Below are 8,162 nucleotides of genomic sequence, written 5' to 3' on the forward strand. Positions count from 1 at the left end.
CTGCTTGTGTCTACTCATTTGCTTCAGTCTCTTCTTCAGGATCATAATTATCATCCATTAAGCTCAATACCTCTGATCTTATTCCTCATCATTTGTCTTTTTATTTCTTTTTCTATATTCTGGAAGAACTTTGTTCCAATCTAATGTAATTCAGTTTTCTATTTTGTGGTGATTTTTTGGACGTGAAGCTGATCTATATTATAATTTTCCCTTTATTATTTTTAGTTCCCTTATTTTATTTCATTAGCTCATCCATTTCTCTTTTCACTCTTTTTTGACTCTCAGTCAGCTCACCTTTTATCTTTGTTTTCTTATTTTATTTTATTTTATTATTTATTTATTTTTTCTCATGTGTCAGTACTTTTAATGTTGTGCATGTCAAATTATAGTAAAAAACGACTATAAACAAGATGCAGCCCCTCTATTTCCATGAACAGCACACTGCATTACAGTAAACCGAGCTTATATTCAACCATCAAATGTGGTTCTCCCATTAGTTCACTTTGTGATGGGTCATTAAGAATATCTTCAAATCCAATAGTCTCATCATCACCCCTCAAAATATCCAATGAAAGGTTTGAGCTTGGAAGAAATGGAAGACGCTGAACCTGCTGCACCGCCTTGAATTCCATTTGTAGTTTTAATGGAGCAAATAGACCCTGGATGTTTCTCAGTGTGGAAAAGTTCATTTTATCTTGGTTGAGCTGGAAATTTTTTTCTGATAATTAAAGAGGAATTTTTCACATAAGAAAAACCTTTTCGAAGAAGATCATGACTTTCAAAAGTTCCACTTGCTGAAAGTTCAGTAACTGGAATACTGTCCTTTAGCTGAGATCCAAGTTCTCTGGCATTCATCTTCAACTCACTCTGCGAACTTGTTTTCTTATTTTAAGTATTTCCTTGTTTATAAACTTCCTGCATTTTTTTCAAATGGGAGCAAATTAGGTTTAAAATGTGCTTCTTTAATATATATCATATAAAATAGTATTTACACATAAATAATAAAATAATATATATCATATTTAGATATTTGTAATAATATTTATTTTTAGATTATAATCTTTTTTCAGAATTATTTATATGATTGTTTATTTCTTGTTTATACATTTTATCTTGGAAAAAATAGCTGTTTATCAATGTAGATGTGTTCCTAACAGGAGTTTTGGAAATTTCTTATTAAATAGCCTTACTATCACCTCTGCCACTCCTTCTCCAGATCTCTACTTCAGGTGCTAGGTGACTTCTCATTGGTGACACAATCTCCTTCATAAGGGAGAAACTCTGTTGTGCTCAGGGGAATCCTAATTCCCTTGCTGGCTTTCATATAGCCACATAATTTCAGGCTTCCATTACCAGTTTCTTTTAATGCTGGTAATTCAAAATAAAGAAGGACATTTTAAATGATGTACTCTAGGTATGTCCCATGGCTCATTCTTTTTAAAATCCCTAGCTCTACCTCAATCATGGAGTGTTAGCAGGGTTCATTTTCAGGAAAGTTTATATTTATTCTGAGACATTGCAGTGCTTCCTCAGTTGAGGAATGTGTCTTTACACAGATAACTGTGCCTGATTTACTTCTATCCTATCTGTATGATATTTCACATGACATCTTTATAATACCTGAGATGTGGATGATGTTCTTTTCTCAGTTTCAGTGATGATATAGATATTTTCATCTTTTCATATTCCTGTTGTGATTTCTGAAAATGTGTCTCTTCTAAATTTGTTATCTTAGCTGAAAGTTACAACCATTTATTTTTGTTGGATCTAATTTTTTAGAAATTAAATATGGGATCAGTTTTTATTTGACAAAAGAAAAAGATTAAACTCAGAACTAATATTTTATTTTATTTATTTTTTAAATTTTTTTTTGTGGTACGTGGGCCTCTCACTGTTGTGGCCTCTCCCATTGCAGAGCACAGGCTCCAGACGCGCAGACCCAGTGGCCATGGCTCACGGGCCCAGCCGCTCCGTGGCATGTGGGATCCTCCCGGACTGGGACACGAACCCCCGTCCCCTGCATCGGCAGGTGGACTCCCAACCACTGTGCCACCAGGGAAGCCCCAGAACTAATATTTTAATCAAATATTTTAAACGTTGAAAGAGAGGCTTCTCTGTGGAAATTCAATCTTAATCGATCACAAGAATGAAAAATAACAGAACAAAATATTATTATAAATTGGTAGGTTTCTAATGTGAAATTAAAATTTTTATACTTATTACAAAGTAATTTTTAAACTTTATCCTATTACAGACTGAAAATTTTCGGAAAAGACTTAAAAATCTATTCAACAGATATTTTTAAAAGCTTCTTCTATGTGTCAGATGCATTTCTACAAGAGGATCAAGACTGCAAGGTCTCTGGTATTAATATACATGCTAATGGAGGAGGCTAGTCAATAACCAGATAGTGCTAAGTGCTATCATATGTGAAGTAAAATGGAGTGGTGGATAGGAAGTGACTGTTAGAGTACACAATACTGGGCATATGATCAAAGAAGGTCTCTGTAAGAAAATTATATTTGAGTCAATACCTTAATTATAAGGGGGGGGTGAAGACAGACAGCAGTGCAAAAGGCTGGTGTGGATGGGTTGTGGATGTAGGGATATAGCAAAATTCTGAATTAGAGGAAGATAACACATGTACTATTCAAATTCAGCACTGAGCCTTTAAGAACAGAAAAAAAGAAAGTAAAAATAAGAATAATAAAGAAGACTATATAGTGGTTAAGGTAGAAAAAGAGGAACCTGGCATAAACTGCTTTTTCTTCTCCTTTCTTCTCATTCTTGATTTAAGATCAGAGGACTTTCATGTCTGTGGAATTCCCTTCTGGAGGTAGCTATGGTTTCCTACAGATGAGAGTTCAGTAATCCCCACTCCCAGCCTTGAAATATAATGATAGTGTTGACTCCCTTCCAAATCTCCTACCTTGAAAAACTGCAGATTTCATCACACACAGTGAATGGATGTGCCACTGAGCTGTGGGGTCCTATTCCCACAGCTGTCCCTCAGAATAGGAATTCCTTGGTAACCCATCCACTACCAGCTTCTTATATCAGAAGGAGACAATTCTGGCTTACTGTTTTTCATCCAAGTCTTAGTGAGACTCACCACAGCCAGTTGGTTAACATGAACAAGCTAGTCATTCTTGACCCTCCTTGACCAGCACAAAGTATTTTCTCATCCATTTGTATTCAAATCATTATATTCTAAATCAAAACGATAACTATGAGCTTACTTCTCTTATGATGATTATGTACTTCAAAGAAATCTGCTGTGAATCATTTACAGAGTATCTATAGAAAAAATCAGCTTTGGAAAAACTGGCCACTTTTTATTATGTAATGATTGATCAAATGTAAAACAATACTACGTATACACAGAAGCATATGGGTATACATTCATAGTTATTTTTTGCTATTTTAAAAAAGTAAATATATATATATGATATGTATATGTGTATGGGTGTATAAATAACTAGCTTAGGGGCCATAGATAATCAGATAATAAGTTCGGAATAAATATTGGGTTATTTGACATCTAGTCTAATGTTCAGAATATTTTATCTGGATTATTTGTGTGTTGTTGTGTAGTCACATTATAATTAATTTAGTATCTATTTATGAGTTTTAATTTTTAAAATTTCAGGCAGGCTAAATAATAGGGAAACAAACTTCTGAAGTTCACATTTATTAACTGTCTCAGAAAATTAATATGATTTTATAAGATAATCACTATGATAAGAACAAGGATCTTAAGTTTAAGATAACAGATAATTAGCTTAATGCTAAATAACTATCAGATATTGAACTAAAACAGTGAAATCACAAAACAAATGGTTAGGACAAACACTTATAATTCATGAGAGTCAGGAATAAAGGTGAAACCACCACAAGTCCTCCAGACGTTTTCCATGAGTGAAAACTTTAGCTTATAGTCTTTAATTTCAGATTCATGGCCTCAAATACCCTTCTGTAAAGGCATTTTTCTATGGTTTTCAAAGACATTTATGATTAATTTTTAAAATTAAGAGATTAGCAATTGACCTACTTACATAAAAGTGAAGAGATAAGATCTCATTTTCTTCTTTCTAGTTTTCATCTTTCTACTTGGAAGGGACAATTCTTAACAGCCAGCTTGAATTTCACCTTCCAATTCTATGGGGAATAATATTATCTCCTCTGATTCTATGAAGGTGAGAAAAGTCTAACCAATTATTTCTCTACAGTGGTGAAAGGTGAATTTTCATTTCCCTATATGTTTTGGAAAATCAGATATCCAATCCATGAGATCAGAATTCTGTTGGGTGCATATTCAATTAAAAAAAAGAAAGAAAAATAACTGTTTGCTCTAACTTTAGTTCCTGTGTAGATTAATACAGATAATTAAGCAGCCTTTAATTCTTCAAATGCAAAGTGAATTTTACACAGTCCACTTAAAGTAATAGACAATAATATTTCATTAAACTCATTAACAATGCTTTTGCTATTTGAGTTTATTGTTTGTAGTTTATAGCTACAAAATATACTTTGAAAAGCACATAGGAAGTTAGAATTAAACATTGGCTCATAGATTTTCTGAGAACAGAGTCTCTTATTGTTGGGTGTAGAGCAGATCATGGGAGTTTGTATTCTTTTCAGAGTCAGGGCTTGAGGAGAGACTGAGGAGATAGAGACTGCCACACATCTTCCATAGGCTGGTCAGGGGTGAGATGAGGACTGGACCACAGGCTCAGAGTTCACATACTCTAGCACCTGAAAGTGGGTTAAGTTTCTGTATCACAGAGTGAGAGACCATACCCTGTCCAAGCCAACACTCTTGGCATCTCTGGAGGAAATTCTACATTCTAAATGATCCACTATACCTTTCAGGCATTTTTTTTCCACAGTAAGTATAATGATGTAGAAACAAGAAATAATTATTAAAAGAATGAATATGACCATTATATTCATTCCTTACCTTCATTAATAGGTCTGTTATGTCATGCACTGTGACCAAATAATTATAAAAATACATTGGATATAAAAACACTAGCTACCACCTTTGTGCATTAGTTTCATGATTTTCTCTTTTGTTTTTATTGCCATACATGTGCATACAATATATTAAAAACTTTCTCTGTGGTGTCCCTGCTCAACCAAAGTTTATGTAATGCCTTTGACTGTTTGCACAATTATTCACGCCTCATTAATTTAATATGCATTTATTGAGCATCTACTCTTTTCCAAATTGTGAGATAAAAAGAAAGCAAAAGCAAATGCAATCTTCCTCCTGGATTTCGTCTCAAGGAGCTCAGAAAGTAGAAGGGAAAATGGACCATTAACAGCTAACTCTGTCATAAAATGATGCATGGTATAGTAGCAATAATGAACATGTTGGAGGGAGCAGTGATTCTTATTTGGGTTACAAGAGAAGTCTTTACAGAGTGCATAATATGAACTGGGCCTTTAATTTATAGGAATTCGAAAGATAGAAAAGAGCCAGAAGGACATTCCAGAAAAATGGATCACTAAGGAAAGACAGGACAGTGTATATCCAGCAAGTTTTTATTGGATGGTGGAGTGTTGGTTGGGGGAATAGCATGAAGTATAGTCTAATTTTAAAATGGAATGCTAATGGTGTGCAGGAATAACGCTATGAGCACTTAATTCAATTATTTTTCTTCCGTATCAACTAGGCATGCCCATGTTTACCATGAATTTTGAAATTAGGTTTCAATCAAGACTTTCTGCCTTAAAGCAAAAATTCTTCTGGATAGTATATCTTGATCATTATATTAAGATTTCCCTTGTTACAATTAATTTGTAATTTCTAATAGATGGTATCTATATTCTGTGTACAGATATGTAAAGACATTTCTTTTTTCAAGAAACTGGAATTAAGGCTTTGTGCCTAAAGGAAAGAAAATGTATCTTCCTAGTTCTTGTCTCCAATGCAGCTATTATTTTCAATCAGCCTCTTTGTTCATACTCCTCTCTCCAATATCCTTTCCATTATTGTGGGTTTAATTTAGACTCTAAAAGTTAGATCATTATATATAGTAGTAAATTTAATTCACATGTATATACACTAGTAGATATGAACATTTCTTTGAAAAGTATGTTTATCAAAGTGACATAGTACAGGTTTCATAAAATATAATTTTGAGTTTTCTGTAGTCTTCTGTAAAAAGCTTTCTTTGGAAACTGTGTTTCTTTCTAGAAATAAAATGTAAATGAGCTGTTTTATTTATTCTACTTGATTTTACATTCTTATCAACTTCTAAACATTGCAGACAGGAATTGACCTACTCAGTCCTTATCTTCAATGCCCACTTGAGTTTACACCTAAATATAAATGTCTTCATAATGGTTGGTGTATAATGGGTAGTCAATGAATATTTGCTTGGTAAATAATAGATTATGATGGAAAGAAAAAAATAATCCCAAAGTAATCTAAGAAGATTGCTATACATTTCTCAAGTTCTTAAATCTGCTACAGTATCTGCAGTTGGTAACTTTAACAGTGTCAATGGCAAGGGATGTACTACTACCTCTCTACTTCATGAAACAGCATTTCAACTGTTAGAAGAGCTGTAGAAATGCTTTTCATTCAGCAAAAATAAATCTCTCTGTCTCTCTCTCACACACAGACACACACACACAGACACACACACACACACACACACACACACACACACACACACAAGCAAAACAAAACAAAAACCCCAGATCATTTTTATGCATTACAATCCTTCATTGTTTGTCCCTGGGTAAGTCCCTTGCTTCCCCAAAAAGTAGTTTAAGAAAAAGTCTAATTCCTTCTGTGGACACATATTTCCTGAATTTGACACCAAGTCCTAAAGTAGCCCTTTTAATGCCCATCTGACTCTTACCTACAAATCTGAATGACTGACTTTTGATGAGATCTTTGAAACAACCAATTTTTATACCAACCATTTCTGAAGGCTACCCTGTTTCTAGTTTTATGAGATAATGACTTCTTTATATTTTGCACTAATTTTGTCAACTGATTCTTTTACTTTTCACCTGGATTATACTAGCTAATATAATATCTATCAAATCCAATTTATTTAGATCTTGAGTTTATACACAGAGTTATAAAATGTATACCAGTGTATTTCTGGACAAATCTTTAAACATTTTTTTTCCTGATGTGGAAGATTATGATAAATGTACCCATTCAGAATCCAGTGTCCATATGAAATACTAGTCTAAAAAATAGATAGAGATAGACTTCAAACCCAAGTCTCTCTGCCTTTAACCTCTGTAGATGGCAAATATAAACAATTCTTATCACCTCATCAGTTTGTTTAAAATGCAGGATCTCCACTAGACAAGGCCCTAATGTGCCTACTTTGAGTTATTTTATGTGGCTGAAAAAAAAAGTCTGCATTTCTTTTAAAGGTATGGTATATGTTAGAGTTTCCTCTAATTTTCACTGGCCTTATCCTAAATTATATTTATTCAGTGTATTTTTGCATTATCTTGGAAGTTTAAATTTATAACTTACCTTTTGTTCTAATGGTCATTTTCTATACACATGTATATAGTTCTGTCTTCTTCAACTTCTGCAAACACTACAATTCTAATCCACCCGTTTGATTTGCTTCCTTTACTTCTAATGGAGTTATTCTATCCCTGTGAAAAAAAAAGAGGACTTTTTTTTTTATGCTGCCTATGGCAATTAGTGATTTATTTCAAACATTGTTTATAACAAAAGGAAAACAGAACTCTCTAAGTTTCTAACATGATGGTTTATTTTAAAATATAAAATTGAGAACTATAGTGTTTCTAGGTTAGTTGATTGATCTTTTTTCCTTAAAGATTTTCTTCAAATGATATTTTAATGTCTTTTCTGGTTTTTTTCTGAGCTCAAAGTTCAACTTGTTTCTCTTAAGTCATTACTTGATTGCTAAGCCCTATATTACTCAGGTGTCCTTTGTGCCTCATTTTAATCTTTGGAATGTTTTGAATTCTGGGGTTATTCCTGAAGATACCCCTCAACACAGTGGTGAAACTAGAAATCTCTAAGAGAAAGTGAAACAGAAGGGTGATTTGAAGAACCCCAAATCCTGCTCTCTGTATCAGTCCTGAACCCTCTTGTACCATTTGCAAACTTGCACATGGTGAGAATGACTGCTCTGTGGTTCTCCTTTGCA

General features: G+C 33.4%; 1 pseudogene; it reads right to left on the bottom strand.

Annotated features, from left to right (window-relative positions):
• Positions 1 to 386: 386 nt before the first annotated feature.
• Positions 387 to 869, bottom strand: LOC132507170 (proteasome maturation protein-like; annotated as a pseudogene).
• Positions 870 to 8,162: the final 7,293 nt, after the last annotated feature.

The sequence above is a fragment of the Lagenorhynchus albirostris genome, chromosome 16 (genome assembly GCF_949774975.1).
Source record: "Lagenorhynchus albirostris chromosome 16, mLagAlb1.1, whole genome shotgun sequence".
NCBI classification, from domain to species: domain Eukaryota; kingdom Metazoa; phylum Chordata; class Mammalia; order Artiodactyla; family Delphinidae; genus Lagenorhynchus; species Lagenorhynchus albirostris.